This window comes from Belonocnema kinseyi, chromosome 1 (assembly GCF_010883055.1).
Source record: "Belonocnema kinseyi isolate 2016_QV_RU_SX_M_011 chromosome 1, B_treatae_v1, whole genome shotgun sequence".
NCBI classification, from domain to species: Eukaryota; Metazoa; Arthropoda; class Insecta; order Hymenoptera; family Cynipidae; genus Belonocnema; species Belonocnema kinseyi.
In genome coordinates, this window is record NC_046657.1 from 16,193,578 (window position 1) to 16,210,199 (window position 16,622).

Below are 16,622 nucleotides of genomic sequence, written 5' to 3' on the forward strand. Positions count from 1 at the left end.
AAGCATCTCTCCTACATCACGCCTCCGAAACGGATGTGCATGTGAGTCGCGAAAAACCGAGAACCCCTAGGTCCGTAGGGAAATCGGCGACGTGTTCCCGGTCCCCTTTCTACAAATTATTTTGAGGGGTGGGGCTTAATCGTTCCCTTCAAATGGGCTCTCATCGAAATTCAGTGAAATCTGAAATTGCAGAGAGCAAACGTTGGCGAGTTAGTGATGAATTTGTTGGAAAAGGCGTTATTTTATATCCCGTGTAAAAAATGGCCCATTTAGGCTAATTTTATATGGAGATTCAACAAGGGTCTGGTTAGAGATTCTAGTTTCAAACAAAAAAATTAAGGTAATGTTGCAGTAATAGGACAACAATATAGGAGGAATTTTTCATTAATTTGTTGTAAAAGGGTATATCGTATACCCTCCTATGTAGAAATTCCGATCGGGGTTTAGTAGGGCCTTGTATAGATTTCCCTATTTCTAATCGGACGCTCGTCGGGGAAAATGGAGAGGGCCTGGCTAGTTCTGTAAAGCTGTTACAGTTTAATGAAAAGTTAAAATTTTTATTTTATCCTAATGATCAAGGTCTCATTTTATTCTTTGAAGGATTTTCTACAATTATATTTCGGTGCTGGTAATTAAAATTTAAACTATTATTGTTCATAGCAATAATAACTGTATGATTTCTCAATTAATTTTCGTAAATAAAACCAACCCAAATAGATATTTAGAGAATATTGCAATAATATAGGAGTAATTTTTCTTTAATTTTTTAAAAGGGTATATCGTATATTTTGTGCAGAAAATGTGCTATTTAGCTCAATGTTAAATGGGGCTCTAATTAGGACCTAAAAGAACATTCTAGTTGGAAAAGGGTATGTGCAGGAAGTTCACTATTTTAGATTTTATGGAGAAGGGGATATCGTATATTCTGGGCAAAAAATGACTCATTCAACCCCTATTTAATTGAGGCTTTGACAAGGGCCAGGTTAGAGATTCTAATTTGAAAAAAAGTAATATGGCGGTAATGGAGCAACAATTTAGAAGGTATCTCTAAGTAATTTGTTTGAAAAGGGTATATTGAATATTCTGTGCAGAAAAGATCCCTTTTAGTCCCATTTTCTATGGGGTTCTAATAAGGACCTAAATAGAGATTCGAGTTTCAGAAAAAATTAACGTAATGTAGCCGTAATAGGGCAATAATATTAGAATTATCTTGTATCAATTTGGTGGAAAAGAGGACATCGTATATCCTCTGCAGAAAATCTCAAATTTTGAAAAGGGCTTTTACAAGGGCCTGATTATTGATTTTGGTTTTAAACCAGAATTATCCCGCTGGCAGTTTTAGGACAATAATATATGAGTAATCTTTCAGTAATTTGTTGAAAAAAGGGCTATAGTATATTCCGAAACGAAAAGCCTCCATTTAGACCCATTTGCAATTGCGCTTCTGTAAAGGGCCTGCATAGAGATTATCGTTAATAAAAAATTAATGTGAAGGTGATAGGGAAACAATATAGAAGCAATTATTCATTAATTCGTTAAAAATAGTATATTGTATATCCTGTGCAGAAAATTTCTCATTGCAATTGGGGCTTCGAGAAAGGCCTGGTTAGAGATTCTAGATTCTCTTGGTATAAATTTAATCTTTTTGATTAAAAATGCAATTTCTGGTTGGAATTAAATCTTTTTTGGTTAAAGATAGAACTATTTGGTTAAAAAGTTGTTTGTTCTATTTTAATTCAACTGTGATTTGTTAAAAATTAATTTTTGTGTTTTATATTAATAGTTTTTAATTTTTTTTTAACATTAAACTATTTTGTACAAAATTCGTCTCTTTTGGTTACAATTAAATCTGTTTGGTTATGAATGCAACTGGTTTAAAAACAATGTTTTTGTTCGAGGATTCAACTATTTTGTTAAAAATCCTTGATTTTTTTTAAATTTTAAAACTTGCAAGTTTTCAAAAAAATATGAAACAAAATTTTGATTTTATGTACATTTGGAAACACAATCTAGAAGCGTTTAAGCCTTTTCGAAGGTTTATTTTAAAAAATTAATTCAAAGAGAAAATTGAAAAAGTTTCTGTCTGGGAATCCTCTCAGGTAAATAATTTTTTAAAGGTTTTTTAACTTAAAACAATGGAGTTTTTTTATAAAATGGTAGATTTTTATTGCGAGACTGCGACCCTAATAGGCGATTTTTGTGTGCGACGAATTGCTTTTGATGAAAATTTACTGTCGAGGGTGAGTGCCACAGCATATTCATGCAATAGGCATGAAATATGGGATGAATGAATTTTTTTAATGACAATTTTTTATCAAATCCCCTCATGTTACCTCACATTGTAACTCGCTCTTAACTTTCTTTAAAGCTGCAATTACTTAGTAAACTTAATTAACTTTGTGAATGCAGGGAAATAACATTTGTTACATTCATAAATTATTACTGTTACAAAAAATAATTTTTATAGCTTTAAAATGAAAACATAACGACGGCAATTATTATTTGGAACAAGGCATTTTGAAAGAGATATCTGTACCTTTAATTTTAAAAAGGAAATTTTATGAAAGACTTATTATAGTTCTAAATTTGTGCAAGGAATTTTTTCAACAAAATCATCATTCTGAGTTATACCTGAATTTAAAAAAGAAGTATAATTATGACTTGGAACAGTGAATTTTCAAAAGATTTTTAATTTTGACTTGGAATCGGAAACTTTCGAAAAAATGGTGGTTCTCATTTCGAACAGGGACTTTTCAAAGAGAACATTCTGACATAGAAACAGAAATTTTCTGAAACAATTATAATTCTATTTTGGAACAGTGACTTTTCCAAAAGAATTAAAATTTTTACTTTTAACGAGAAACCTTAAAAAAATTATGATTCTCATTTGGAACAGGAAATCTTTGAAAACAGCTATACTTCTTAAATGTAACAAATCATTTTCCAACAGAATGATAACAATTTTGTGTTAGAAGATGGAAATTTCAAAAAGAAGTATAATTATCAGACCGGAAAAACGAAAGTTGATCAAAAGAAGAACAGAAAATGACTGAAAATTTATAATAATCCGTCTGGTAGACACATAATTCATTGTCATTTAATTTAATCAATTTGGAACCTTTCAAACTTTAACACTCACAAAACTGGGAATTACGATTTGATTAAACCAAGGTATAAAAAATGTAATGTTTTTCAATTAAAAAATATCAGATTGCGAATGCTCTCGAGATTGGCTTTTTTAACAGATGGAGGGATCGTTGTTCCTGTTTCCATTCCGGAACGAATCCCAATACTCCCGAGACTCCTGGCCAAATTAGTATTTAATAGTGAAAGTTTCGTTACTCGAGTGAAGGTTTCTTTACCTCGCGAACTGTTTAGTTCGAGCAAGGAACAAATTCCCTTCAGCGGTATCAGCTTAGATAAGATTCTTTCGAGGAAAATGGTTAAAAGAAAACTTATCATGTTTCCAATTCTTTTGTTTAAGAAAGGCTAGAGTATATTAAGATATGAAAACATAAAATTTAGAAGTACCAAGTTACAAAGCGCTCTACTTTAAAGCTTTCTAGTCATTAGGTTCACCATTTGAGAAGCTTTGAAGTAGTCCAGTTTTCGGATTTTGATGCTTTCCAGGTTAAAGTTCTCTACTTCCAGAGCTTTCAAGTTATAAAGCTCTCAACTTCTTTGAGGGGGAATAAGGCGCATAAATAATTAAACTCTGAAGTTTAAATAACTAAAAACACTTTTAATCAAGAATAATGGGAGCGAGGTTCACATAGTTTGAGAGACGGAAACGAACTGAGGTTTCGATGACGAATTCCTCGTCGCCCTGGGCCTGGCATGGCAACAGGGCATGTACCCGTACCGATTCGCATATCTCAAAGCCTTTGAAAACTCTCCGGCGATATCATTTGCTTACACTATCGAAGAAAAACATGAAATGAAATACGTGACACAGAGAGACCGGCAGAAAGTATAAGAAATTAAATGAGTGCCGGCTCGAAATATTCAATACTTTTCTCCAGGACTATAACCAGAAATATCTGGAAATAATTATTAAAAATAGCTAGGAAGGTGGTCGCCACATCAAAGTCTCGCATTTGGAAGCTTTCAAGTTACAAGGCTTTTAACTTTGTAAGCTTTGAAGTTATAAAGTCCTCGACTTTAGAAGCTTTCCAGTTATGAAATTTTTAACTTAGCGAGATGTTCAGTGTTAAAGCTAATTTTCACACTTAAGTGCCGAAAATTCTTGAGGATACCTATAAGCAAAAAATGTGACCCTTCTGTCCATTTCCCACCTTATTTATGAGGTTCGATTCATTTGCTTGAAATCATGAACAGAATTTCAATACATTAGAAAACCAGAAGCTTTGGAAGTGATTATTTTCGGTAATATTAATTTTAAATACACCAAAATCTCGCTTTCAGTCAGGTGTCGGGGTTTGCCTTCAAATAGCCTTAGACTGGTTCCAGGGGGATTGAGACGTAAAAAGTGAGAGCCGCCTGACTCGTTTCTAATTTGAGTGTGTGTGTGTGTGTGTGGATGTGTGTGACATAGCAACCGCTCTCGACCTACTCCCCTGGGAACTGCGTGAGCCAGCAGTTCTAGGAAGGCCGAAAACGGAGTGACTGATATCGAGAGTTTGGTGTATTCCTTAAAATTATTTGTTAATTTTGTATAGTTGACAGCGAAGAATTCTCTAAGAATTCAAATTAAAAAACTCAATCCTAAACATAAATTGATTCTGTATTTGAAAATCAAAAACTTCATTTTGAAAATATATCTCACTTTAAACAACATAGATAAACTTGCTACAAAAAAGGTGATATTTTTGACCAAGTAGTTGAGTTTCGAAGAAATATGAATTCTCAATGAAAAAGCAAATAGTTTATTTTCAAACACAAATTTTATTTATCTACGAAAATAATTGAATTTTCAACAAATTGTCTCATTTTTCAAGCATAAAATATTTTTCAGTCCAGAAAGTAAAATTATATTTCAACAAAATATTCAACCGAAAAATATTGTAGGTTTATATTAAAAACAGTTCAATTTATTTAAAAAACTCGAATTTTGTACAAAGCAATTGAATTTTCAAATGCAATACCATGGATTTTCGATTTAAAAAACAATTTTTTTTTTGCTTTTTTCATAATTATTAAAGTTTACGACCAAACAAAAGTTTTCTTAATTCTTCTTATTTATTTTCCCTAATTTTCAACTCGATGTGGCGTCTAGTGTGAAAATAAGTTAGGAAATAAAAAAGTGTTGGTAAGGTAGGTATCTGGTCACGTGACCCACTCGTCCCATGACCATAAGTAAAATTCGAGAAAAGGCAGGCAAGATGGGAATAGGGGAAATACTGTGTCACGATATACACAGAGAAATTTTTATAATTTATAGACGAAAATGGTCAAGTTTCACGCTTAAAAGACAAGCTTTTTCCAAAAATTTTAATGTTTAACTAAATGAATACATTTTTGACCGAATAGTTAGATTTTCAAACTAACAAAATGAATTTTCTACTATACAAGATAAGCTTTCAATGAAATACATCAAGTTTTATTCAAACAGTGGAATTTTCAACTAAAATGATAAATTTTCAACCTAACAAGATGAATTTTGCATTGAACTAAAAAATAAAAATTTTCAACAAAATAATTGCATCATTAAACAAATAGTTAAATTTTCAACTGAGAATAATAATTTTTCATTAAAAAATAGAATTTTAAGTTTTTAGTGTGAAAAATTAATTTTCACCCGAAGTTTGTAACAAAAATTAGAAATCTTCAATTAAAAAAAAATAAATTCCTAACAAAGTAGTGTAATTTTCGACCAAATGTTCGTATTTTCTACCAAGTTGTTGAATTTTTCAGCAGAAAAATTAATAATTGAGGTGACGAATGCAACAACTCGACAAGCGCTCGAAACCGCGTAGAAGTATTGTCCAGCCGGGAAAATCGATCGAGAAAAAAAGTGGCCGAAACGTAAAAAAAAATACATTCGTATTTAGCTTGACGCGGCCGAAAAATTTTTCTTATGAAACTTTTTCTTTCCATTATTATTACTTAAGATAAACAATAAAATCTTAGGAAATTTTCCGATCAAAAATTGATGTTTTGTAAAACACAACTCGCGATTGTTGATAAAAATGCTTGAAATTTGTATGGTGTATTCTCAATATTTAAGCGATGCCTTTAAACAACGCACTTTGTTTAAAAAGCTAATATGTTTGTTTTTGTTTAATAACAAATTGATTGCGAACGAAAACCACGTTTTGCCAACTTAGACCAGTGGGACGGTCATCGAAAAAAATGTTAGTTGAAGTAACTTATCGCGAGAAAGTTGTTCACTAGACTTTGAAAAAGTTTTTCTGAAAATTTGAAGAAAATTGGTCAAAAATTGTGGAAATGGCAGCGAGTTGAAGTCAACACACTCTGCCGCTTTTTTTATCGATAGATCATCCCGGCTCGACAATACTTCTACGCGGTTTCGAGCGCTTCTCGAGTTGTTGCATCCGTCATCTCAATTAGTAATTCTAGATCTCCAAATCTAAATTCGTTTTGTTATTAATACATTTAATGTTAAAAAACTAATTTCATTAAAGTTTCGCGTTTATTACATGTATGCACTGCCCCTTTGTACGCTTACAAGTACCAAAATTTAATTATTAAACCAATTAGTAACAGCCAATTAAAGTTGTTTTCGAACAAAATAGGAAATTGGAATCAATCCAGCAATCCTTTCGTTATTAACAAGAATTCCTTAATACTGGAATTCGCCTGGGAAGATAGAGATCGATATCTTTATTATGAGAAAAAGCTCCTTTTTCTTCTATCTTCCCATATAATAATAGCAACGATTCAGACTTTTCGTCGTTCTAGAATCTAGATTCCCTGGACAAATATTATTTCCTACCGCTTCACTTCTCCAAAAGGCTTAAACCCACCCCGCGTTTCACCTTTCTCCGATAATAGGAATGTGATTTTTCCAACTCAGTTATCTTTTCCTTCTTCGCTTGTCTAGCCAGACTCTTCTTTCGTCTGCTTTCATGCGTCCAAATGAGAAACGACGCCAGTTTCCTGAAAAGATGTTGGAAAAACGGCCATTTACTTAGTTCGAGTCGATTTCCAAGCAGACGTGCCAACGCTGTGGTGATGTCATTATTGAAATGGTTCTATCTCGAAGAGCGTTCAAGAGTACTATTACATTTGATTATCTCATCTTTCAAGACATTTTTCCGATTTGAGAGAACTTCAGAAGCGTTTTTTAAAACTTTCTAGCTGTAAGAACTTCATTTAATTTTTTTTAACTCAAGCAGCTTCCACATATTTCAACTTGCTTTCTTCGTTAACACTAAAAACCAATTTTCTTTTAGAAAGAAGTGCAAACTCCTAATTTTTCAATTAAAATTGTTTAAATAATTAATAGTTCTTGTCAATTTGCAAAGCAATATAGAAATATTCATCGGATAGGCATTCTTAGTTGACTTCGTAACTAAATTTACTTGTAGAAAAAAGGGTAAACTCTTAATTTTTTAATTAAAATTGTATAAATAATCATTAGTTCTTGTAAATTTACAAAGCAACATAGAAAAGAGTCATAGGATAGACATTCTTAGTTGACTTCGCAAACAAATTTACTTATAGAAAAAAGGCCAAAGCTTTAAATTTTTTAATTGAAATTGTTTAAATAATTAATACTTCTTGTAAATTTGCAAAGCAATATAGAAAAGAGTCATCGGATAGACATTCTTAGTTGACTCCGTAAACAAACTGATTCGTATGATAAAGGCAAAACTCTTAATTTTTTAATTAAAATTCTTTAAATAATTAATAGTTCTTATAAATTTACAAAGCAACATAAAAAAGAGTCATAGGATAGACATTCTTAGTTGACTTCGCAAACAAATTAATTGTTAGGATAAAGGCTAAATAAAGATCATTAAAATTGTTTAAGCAATTAATAGTTCTCGCACATTTGAAAAGCAACATAGAAAAGAGCCATAGAATAGACATTTTCAGTTGACTCTGTAAACAAATTTACTTGTAGGAAAAAGGGCAAACTCCTAATTTTTAAATAAAAATTGTTTAAGTATTTAATAGTGCTTGTAAATTTGCAAAGCAACCCACAAAAGAGTCGTCGGATAGACATTCTTAGTTGACTTCGAAAACAAATTAATTCGTAAGGTAAAGGCTAAACTTTGTAATTAAAATTGTTTAAATAATTATTAGTTCTCGTAAATTTGAAAAGCAACATAGAAAAGAGTTATCGGATAGACATTGTTATTTGACTCCGTAAACAAATTTACTTGTAGAAAAAGGGCAAATTCTTAATTTTTCAATTTAAATTGTTTAAATAATTAATAGTTCTTGTCAATTTTCAAAGCACCATAGAAAAGAGTCATCGGATAGACATTGCTATTTGACTCCATAAACAAATTTACTTGTAGTAAAAAGGGTAAGCTCTTAATTTGTTAATTAAAATGGTTAAAATAATTAATAGTTCCTTTGTAAAGCAACATAGAAAAGAGTGAGTTGACTCCGTGAACAAATTCACTTGTATACAAAATTCGAACTATTTATTTTTAAATTTAAGTTATTTAAATAATTAACAGTGCTTGTAAATCTACGACGCAACATAATAAATTAAACGTATTATTTAAAGAAGAGCCATTTATGAAATTTTTTTAAGTAATTACAATGTTTGAAAATTAAATAAATGCTAAAAGCCATAAACGAGCTACACTCGAATTCGGCACGCTCGATGTAACTTTATCGCTAGGAATGTTTACATCCAATAATGTGAACAGATCTCTCCAACGTGTCTGTTTCACTTTTCTATCACTCTATGGGAAGCTACGATCTGCTTTCGACTATGGAATCATGAATAGTCAATGAAAAAATGCATGTTTTAAAAAGTAGTTCAACTTTAAAACTAAGTTGTTACATTTTTAACCAAAAAGATGAAGTTAAGTTTTAAATAAATAGAATTATTTTTTACCAACAAAAAAAAACGAATTTTTAACAAAATCCAAGAATTCTGAATTAAAAAGTTGAATCTCAAACTAAAAAAGAAGAATTTTTAGACGAAAAGATGTATTCACTCCCAAAAATGACGATATTTTCAATAGAATTCAAGAATTCTCAACCAAAAAGTTAAATTTTTTAGAAAGTAAGAATTAAGATTTTTTTAAATGGAATAGGTAAAATTTCAATAGTAATTTTTCAACAACAACAAAAAAAAAATTTTAACGAAACAGTTCAATTTCCAAGCAAAGAAATGAATTTTTAACTAAAATTATGAATCGTCAATGAAAAAATGCATTTTTTAAAAGTGGTTCAACTTTAAAACAAAGTTGTTAAATTTTTAACCAAAAATATGAAGTTTTAAACAAATAGAATTATTTTCTACCAAAAAAAAACGAATTTTTTAAAAAATCCAAGAATTCTGAACTAAAAAAGTTTAATCTCAAACTAAAAAAGAAGAATTTTTAGACAAAAAGATTTATTCACTCCCAAAAAAGACGATATTTTCAATAAAATTCAAGAATTCTCAACCAAAAAGTTGAATTTTTTAGAAAGAAAGATTTTTTTAATTGAAAAAAGCAGTTTAAAATTAAATTCTGGTTAAATTTTTTACCAAAAAAGAAAACGAATTTTATACAAAATTCGAGAATTCTGAATTAAAAAATTGAATTTCAAACTAAAAAAGAAGAATTTTCAAACAAAATGATTTATTCACTCTCAAAAAAACGAGATTTTCAATAAAATTCAAGAATTCTCAACCAAAAAGTTGAATTTTTCAGAAAGAATTTTTCTTAAATTTTTAAGAAATCAGTTTCAAATTAAGTCCTAGTTGTTAATTTTTAAACAAAAAATGGATTTTTAAACAAAAATGTTAATGTTCTATCGAAAAAAATGAATATCTACAAATTCAAGGCTTCTCAACCAAAAAGATGAATTTTCAACTAAAATAGGTGCATTTTTAAACAAGAATTAAAATTTTCTTCTGAGAAACACGAATTTTGAACGAAATTCAAGAATTTTCAATAAAAAACTTGAATTTTAACTAAAAAGATGATTTTTTAAACAAAAGGATTAATTGACTACCAAAACAGAATTTTTAACAAGTTTTAAGAATTCTGAATCATAAAGTTGAATTTTTAAATAAACAGAGTAATTTACTGTCAAAAAGGAGGAAATGTAAATAAAATTCAAGAATTCACAATCAAAAGTTGAATTTTTAAGAAAGAAAGAATTTGTTTAATTTTTAACAAAGCGGTTTAACCCGAAAACCTAGTTTTTAAATTTTTAACCAAAAAGATGAGTTTTTAGACAAAAAAGGTCTATTTTTACATCAATCAACAATCTAGATTTCTCAAGATTTTGAGATAAAATTTTGAAGCTTTTTAAGTATGCTTAAACTATTTAAATTAAAAATAATTTAACTTTTAATTTAAGAAGTCTTCAGTTTAAAAAAATGTCAATTTTTCAATGTTTAAAGTTTGTAGCTTAAAATTCCTGAATAACATATATTTTGAAAGTTTTGAAATTCAATGATTGATTTTTTTAATTTAAAGCATTGCAAATGATAACATGGATTTATGTCTTTTGAACTGAATCTGAATCTTTAAACTCTACAGTTTATAAAAGTTGTAAATTTTAAATTTGGTATCTTAAATTTTTCATTTAATTTTTTAATGTTTAATTAAGTATTTTAAGTAATTTAAGTATAATTGTTCAATTGTAAAGTGGTAATATTTTACACGTGTAAATTATTGAGCATTTGTATACCACATTTTTTAATTAAAAAACTTTTCAACTTCAATTTTAAAAGTTCAAAATTCAATAGTTCGATTTTGAGTGCTTTAGTTTCTAGTTTATTATTTATTATCTCAAATAGAAAAATATTAAGCTTAAGAGTTGAAATTTTATTGACCGTGAAAAATGTTTGCGAACTGGGAAATGACCGGGAATTTATTTTTTCGATTAAAACGGCCACCCTGTAATGAAATGCTTGGATTATCAAGTTGTTCTTAAATTTCATTTACAATAATATGACGTCTTCTGCACTGGACTTTTACGATTAGTTTTGTATATTTGTGAAAGTGTATCATGTTAGATGGAATCAGAAGAGTTATCAATGTCTATTTTTTTAGCGTCTGTTTACGAGAAACCATTATTATTTAAATTAGTATTTATTAGAACAGGCCTTTTTAAATTTGAATTTAAAATCGATTGATCGTTGCTAGGTATCTAGCGCGTACCGGCAACAAACAATACACGGCACCAAGCAAACAGTGTGTTAGTGACTCCGTGCCAGCAAATTTATAAATTATTTATATTCCCAAGATATGAAACAATTTTTGGGGCCGTTTCCGATACTAGATTTGAATGCTAGTATTACTTGAGAAATTTATTCAAATTCCATTACAGTACATCTTTTGTCATTGGCCCAGTACCAGCAATTCGGCAAAATATTTTCGCTGGTACCAACAAATGTTTTTAAGTCTTAAAAATGAAAATATTTCGTTAAACTGCTGGCTAATAAGGTGGAATGAAAAGAATTATCAATGCTTATTTTGGGCAGCGTCTGTTTATAAGATACTATTTTTGATTTTATTAATATTTATTAGAAGAAGCGAATTCGAATTGAAATTTGAAATCGATTGATCGATGCGACGTTATCGTGCGTATCGGCGCGGCAGACAATATTAACGGCACTAACCAAACCTGCGAGATTAGTGTCTTGTTTACAAATATTTTTAGTATTTTTAATCGTTTTCTGTTTTTAAAGTATATTTTTTAATTTATTAATTAGTCAATCAAAATAAAAAAGATCTGATAAGTTTATTCGCTCAAGTTTGCCTTTGATTAAACCATCACTCCTAAAAATGAAATTAAAATTCATATGAATTAAATATTCTCTTGAGATGCTTGAGGAAAATCGCATTTTATTTTGAGGCAGCGTCAATATTTGAACAAGTTTCTTTTTAATTTAACCTGTTTTCATTATTCAGCTGACTCATTTTTTACCATGGCAGAAGGTAACATTGTCAAAGCAAGAAGGGCGCAAAGAGTCGAGTGAACGACGACTTTGTCGTTTTACGAGAATCAATTTTGCGGTGGCGTATCCGTCGCCGTACAACCTGCATCTCGCATCCGCTTAATATTCATAACGTCTTCTCTCCCTCGACAACCGACGCGATGCTCCTCTTGAACACATTTTAATAACGCTTTTTAGAACATCTCAAGTTCGATCGAAGATTTTGAACCAACCAATACCTAGCTGTCACTCTGATAGATAGATTGGTTCATAGAATATATTTAATTTTTTTCAAACATGTATTGCAGGATATAGTTTATTATGTATTGCCAAATTCAGCAGCTTTCAAGTCTTAAAACTGGTGAGTCAAAGAGCTTTCAAGTTAAGAGCAACTAAGTTAAGAAACGCTCAAGTTTTTTCAGCCATCCTGTTTAAAGTGCTCATTACAACAACAAAAATTATTCAACTAAAACAAAAAAGTATTTATTCGCAAGACACTTGTTTAAATAGATTTTACATATTCCTTTTAGAAAAATTTTAAAAGACAGGTTGTCTAGTGATGAAGGCACTCAGGCAGGGTTGTGAGTGTTCGCTAAAAAAGCTTCGGTCTTCGCATAATTTGCGCACAACGAGCGCCGGGCGTCCTGCTGAAGCAAAATTTCCTTTTATTAAATGCTGCTGAGCATCAGATCTGACCCAGTTTTTCCCAAAGCAAGCCTTGGAACAATTTAGTCGAGAGTTCTTACGCCACTTTGTAAACATATTGCGCTTCGTGTAATATAACGCTTGTAAGGACGATGAAATTAAAAAGACTGGTGCAGAGTCCGTCGTTCAATGGAGCAAAAACACATCTGTTCTTTTAAAAGCAGGCACTACCTCTAAAAAAAACTTGGGAAAACAAGTGTTACCTTTCAAAGCGAGACTTCACTCGAAGCAAATTTATTAACGCTTTAATGTTGTATTCTCTAAAGTCTGTTTAAAAGATTACTTAAATTAGTAGAGAAGATTCAAGTGGAAATTATTTTAACAAATTTAGTCAAAGTACTTCCACTACATTCTCCTTATTTATCTCTACACACTTCACCCTTCGCCACCCACTTCGCTACCACCTTCCACCACTTTCTCTTCTACTTTCCACTCTCCTAGCTTCCCTAGGCCACTCTCAATCCTCCCTACTCACCCTCATTTCCCCTGCTCCCCCTCACTTACACTCACTTCTCCCAGCTTCCCTCTCATAATTTTTTCTCACTTTCTATACTCTCGCCTCATTTTATTTAATATCCACTTCTTCCCCTCCTTACATTCCTCCTTATTTCGTCTTACTTCCACTACTTTTCCTGCCCTTACTTCCCCTCTTGTAACTTCCTTTAATTTTCCTTACTTTCCCTTCACTCAATTCCCCTCACTTATCCTCTACTCACTTCCCCACAAATTACTCTCCTCTAATTTACTCTCTCTTTCCTACCACTCACTCCCCCTCACTTCTCTCATTACTCCTCCCCTAATTGCTCCTCACTTCGTCTAATTTACATCATGACACTTCCCTTACTGCTCCTCCATTTATTTTCCTTTACTCACCCTACTTTCAAACCCCCCTTTTTCCCTCACTTTCAATCCCATCATTTCCCTTACTTCCTCTCCTTCAAAAAAGTACGACGGTCACTAAACTGAATCAATAAGGGTTTCTTTCAAGGGCTACGAAACCCTAAAAAAAGGATTTTATTAAATAGGTAAATTTGTCATAGATTTTTTAAATAAAAATTTTGCAAAACTCATGGAATTTTTGTAAGCACTCCAAATAACTGGCAAGGATAATACATTTGAAATTGCTTAATTTTAATTTGAAATTCTTTTATTCCTTTTATAAAATATTATATGTTAAAGTTGTTGAGTTTTTGTTAAATATTCGTTTTTTTTGGGGGATTGTAAATTATATTTTTTTACTGAAAATGTAAATTTTCCATTTTTTTTTTTTTTGAAGATTTATATTTTCATTTGAAAATTCGTATTATGGCTTAAAATTTAACGATCTGGATGAACTGTTTTTCCTTTCTTGACTAAAAATCTTAATTTGTTGAAAAATTTTCACTTTAGATCTAAATTTATCTCTCGTTAAAAACTGGACTATTTTCTGGATAATTCGTCTGTGCCAGTTTATTCTAACGAATTTTCTTTTAAATTTGCTTCAAAAATCGAAAATTCACATTTTTATCGAACGAAAAATAAAGAAAAATACAAAATTCCATTTATCAGTCAAACTATGCATGATACTAGAAAGGATGAATTCATAAGAAAATTTTGCACATATAGAAGATTCACAAATTTGTTAATAATCGCTTTTTGATTTCACCCGTGGTTTTTGTTTTTTTCGTAAAAAAAACAAGATTAAGAATAAAAAAATAAAATTTCTGGACAAACACTGAAGTAACAAAAAAAAAAATTGATGAAAATCATTCTGCCAAAAAAAGCTACAAACTGGTTAAGAATCATTTTTTTATAAGACACGTAGTTTTTGTTTCAATTGCGAAAAATGATATTACAAATAGACAATTTAAATTTTTTGACAAAAAGACACATGGTACAAGAAAATGTTTGATAACAACATTTTTTAAAATTAAATCTGAAGATTTGTTTTTAACCTTTCTTTCTCACGAGACATGTGATGAAAATGTGTTCGTTAAAGCCAAAAGAGCTAGGGGCGCTCAAACTGGCGAGCCGCGGGCACACTATTTTTTTCGCAAATTGATTTTCTTACTAAAAATTTAACTTTTCAGTTTATGGTTCTAACTTAATTTTTTTAAACTTAAAATGTGAATTTCCCATTTTTGCTTAAAGACTTATTGTTTTATTTGTCAATTATTCTTCCAGTCCTACAAAATGTTCGGATTTTCGCTGCTAAGTATAATAATATAATAAATTAATCTTTTTTGTGAAAATTTCTCCATTTTCTTTTCAATGCAATTACGTATTTCTAAGTTCAAATTCAAGAGATTTATAGTTAAAAATTTTTCAACTTTATGAGTTTTCAGTGATATTAATTTCTATTTTTGGGAACTCTCAAGTTTGAAATCATTACACTTATTTTTAATCAACTTGACAAATAATTATTTCCTCATAATATAGTAATTTTATTTAGGCTTAGGTACTGTGTTGTTGACTCTAAAGAAGCGGTACCTGTAGCTAAAAATAGGCTAAACAGTAAATATTTTTTATTTCGTAAATAGATGGAAACATTGAGAAGAAACATAACGAAACCCAGTAACATTATTTATGATACGAAGCACGAATTGCCAATTTCTTAAGTGTTCTGTTACGAAAGCCTCGTCTGGCAAACGGATTCAACGGCCAATATCTTTTTATTTATTTTTCTCCTTTACTGCTTGAATACTTTTCTAGTGTGAAGCTTTTTTTATTTCCTTTTTTAAATTCATTATATCTCAGATTCAAGCTGGTGTACATTTCGAAGTGTATCAGTTTTATTTCTTCAATAGAATACAATAATATGAGATCGGAACATTTTGTTCTAAAAACTAACAAACGTAGCTCGATTTAACTTTGATAACTTCTTAAAATATAAAACTGGGCGACTTATTAAAGTCTTCTGATTGAAAACTTGAAAGTTTAACAGCTATCCAAGTGCGATTTATTTAGCGCCGGATACTTTACTTTTTTTGATACGATTTAATTTATTCTTGAAACTATTTATTTTTTTATTTTTTATAAAAAACTGATCCTATTGTCCAATTATTTGCCACTGATAGTAGTAGATATAGGACAGTACGGGTACAGTAGACAGTACGACAGTACATTAGACAGTACGACAGTACAGTAGTATATCTAGGACAGTACGTTTTGTTCTAAGCTGAACGAGAGTAAGTCAGCGACTGGTCACTTCTTAACAGACGACATTATCGGCTGATGATAGGGTAGGAACTTCTATTACCGACCTCGGTAAGGCCGAAATATTCATTACCTTCAGTCGGTAAAAATATTTGGATTTTCTTATGGATGATGCAGTCTAAATTAGCTTCGAATCATGTTTGTCGCTAGTAGTATAAAAATGAGTCAAAGTAGGTCACACGTCCCTAAAAGAAAATGGTTTCCTAACCTATTTATAATAAAGTATCTGCTATTTTTAACTCATATATTTTTTCAACTTACAAAATAAAGTGATTGTAGTAGATTGATACCAAATTCCCCCCTTATTCTCTCACTCCCACCTTTATCAAAACTTCTTTCTATCCTATCCTATCCTACCACCATCAACCTCACACTTCACCTGTCCTAATTTTCTCCCATACTTCCCTACTTCTAATTCATTTGCCCTCCACTATTCTTATTCCCTATTCACTCACTTACCCTACCATACTTCACTTCCCCCACTCCTGATAATTTTGTCCCTATCCTTCTACTTGCTTTATCCTTACCCATGCCTTCTCAGAACTTCTCTATTCCTTACCCCCTCTCCCTTATATCCATCTTCTACTTCCCTAGTTTTATGATCTTCTACTTTCCCACCCCAACCCTCTTATAATTCCTCTCTCTTCACCTACCCGCCCATATTTCACCGCCATCA

General features: G+C 30.6%; 1 protein-coding gene across 9 annotated transcripts in view; it reads left to right on the top strand.

Moving 5' to 3' along the window:
• LOC117171515 (CUGBP Elav-like family member 2) overlaps positions 1-16,622 on the top strand; it is a 979,205-nt gene that overhangs the window by 337,257 nt on the left and 625,326 nt on the right. The gene's annotated exons all lie outside the window — the stretch shown is intronic.